Raw genomic sequence first — 2,666 nt, forward strand, 5'->3', positions numbered from 1 at the left:
CCTTTTTTTTTTTTTTCTTTTTTTTTTTTTTTTTTTTTTGCCAGAGGTATCAGAAAATTGAGAAAAGGAGAAACAAGCACCCCTTCTGCTACGAGAGATCCAAATGCTCTTAATAAAGAACATGAAAAAAGTATTTTTCTCTCTCTCTCTCTGTGAAGCAATACTAACTACAGCAAGTTTGCAAACTTCACATAAGGCTAAATGCATTAAATAAGTTTACAGGATAAGGATGCTGTGGATTGTTTAAAAACTATGCTATTGCTTTTCATTTTCCTGCTTGCAGGCTAGGGGACTCTAGGGAAGTGTGGGATCAAGGCTCTGCTTTTAACTTATGATTTCCTGCACCAAATAAAGCTGTCTGTTACTTGATTGTTATTTGTTGAAAGGTACTGTTTGGCAGTTAAAGAACATAAAAGTGCTTTTCTGTTACTGGTTTGTTTGGTTTTTTTAATTAATGATTTCTCTAACTTCTAAGGGTATGGCAAAAACCTAATGGCAAGAGATTTTTTATTTTATGGATCAAATAATGCTTTGGCTTCTGCATTGGCTAAAGACCTTTATCTTGATTTTTGAATACCTGTTGGTTTGGTTGTTATAATAAACTAGTGGCTGCCCAACGTGCCGTGTTGATCAGAGTACGCAGACAGGTGGGCTGGAGGCACAATAGCTAGGCTGGAAAATGAAATGAAGACCCTTCTGGATGCAAGGAGACTCCCATGTAATATTAATACAGTTTGGGGGTGATCCAAGGGCAGCTCTGGCCAGGGCAAATCTAGCTGAGCTGCATGCCAGAGAATATGCTCCAAAAAAAGCTGTAGACACTTCACTCTTAACCCTAGTACCAAACAGAATGGCTGAGAAAGGCCTTTTCATGGAACATTCCTCTCCAGAGTGACTTTTTATGACTTTTAATGGATTCCCACATAGGTTTTTAATGCCTTCCCACATGGGTTTTAATGTGGGAAGGCATCACTGTTTGCCCATCTGGGTGAAGGAAGCTTTCTGAATGAAACCAGAAATGTACGCAGGAATGTGCTCTTTAAAATGCTTAAATGTGAAAGAGGTGAAGGAAGAAAGAAAATATTGTGCATCAAAGGATTTCATAGGTGCATGTTTGCTGGTCCCAAGAACCAAGCTGGGAAGGAACCCAGTCTAAGTAACTTGGGGTGGCAGGGATGGGCAGGTGGGATTAGAGGGAACTAATGGGTCTGCAAGAGGTTGGTGAGATCAAGGGAGGCTTTCCATCAGGGGTGGAGGGGCCAGGAGGCTAAAAATAGCCGGGTCAGGGTAGGACGAGCAGAGTCCCAGGGCTGGGGTAAGCCGCTGGGCTTTCCCAGCCCCAGGGCAATACTCCAAACATGCAGATATTCAGTTGACTGGATTAACCCATTCCAGATCTAAGTTACATCAGTTCGTCACATTAATTAATTTAGTTGAGGCCACCACTTTTTGCCCAATTTAACCTTCCAGAACTTCTGTATGGACCGGTACTTAAATCCAAGTGTAACAGCTGCATATACCCCATGAGCATGCATATGTGTACTTATACATGCGTCTGCGTGAGTAAATATAGGAGTTTTCACCTTGCTTAACCAGCATTCCATAAGCAACAAATCCAGCCTCATAAGTTATTTTTGACAATGTTTGACCAATTAAGTCTATATTAAACTTAACTTTGTTGTCTTTTGATTTTTCCATGTTAAGTAATTTCCCTTTCTTTAAGATGATTAGAAATTTTGATAGCAACATTCAAAGATACTCACAGCTAGGCATTCCTACAAATAAACAGTGGATGTACTGCATTTGAGGTACTCAAAAGGCAGGAGAAAGTTTCCTTCCTTCAAAAGGTGCTAAAAATATTTAAAAAATGGCAAGAGACAGTCCTCCTTCTAATGGGGTCCCTTGGGAGGTGTCCAGGAAGCACCAGGGGCCCTTACAGCCTTGACTAGGCAGGGGGCTGCCCTTTCTCTGGGTTTGCCCACCCTAAATGGCTTTCCCCTGTGGGACCCAAGGGCCCAATGACTCATGCTCCCTCATTGGGCCATGGTCAGGGCACAGCTCGATGGGGTCTCCTCTGCTGAAGGACCTCTCCAGCGCTGCTGGGCTCCTCCTCACCCTGTGCCCCACTCTGGGCACCAAGGGGTCATCTCCTCTCAGCTGCTGCACCACCGCTGCTGGCTTCTGGGTGCTGGGCCTCATGCTGCAGCACTACTGTTTCCCCATGCCCTGGCTTTAGCACCGAGGGCTCTTTTAGCACAGGCTGGGCCCTTCAGGCTCCGACCGTCCATCCTGATGCTGGGTGGCTAACCTAAGCAGCCTCTGCTGCTCCCTGGCTCCCAAGGCTCAATCCTGTGCACTGCCCTGCGCACTGTGGGACCTGGCCGCTTGCCAGGACATGGGGCCTGAGCCACCTCACTGCAGCCCCCCCAAGGCCCTTGCCCCGTGCGCTGCCCCGCGCACCATGTGGCCTGCTGGCCCTGCTGGGGTTGCAGGCTTGAGCTGCTGCTTGCGGCTCCCAAAGCCTGGGCTCTGTGCACTGAACCATGCACCACTCTGAGGGCCAGGTCCCCCTATACTGTCCCTGTGCACTATCAACAGCCCAAACAGTCTCATACCACTCCCAAGGCTGTGCACAAATCTTTTTCCTGATCATTACAGTCATCCTT

The sequence above is a fragment of the Gavialis gangeticus genome, unplaced genomic scaffold (genome assembly GCF_001723915.1).
Source record: "Gavialis gangeticus isolate Ggan-Ray unplaced genomic scaffold, GavGan_comp1, whole genome shotgun sequence".
NCBI classification, from domain to species: Eukaryota; Metazoa; Chordata; order Crocodylia; family Gavialidae; genus Gavialis; species Gavialis gangeticus.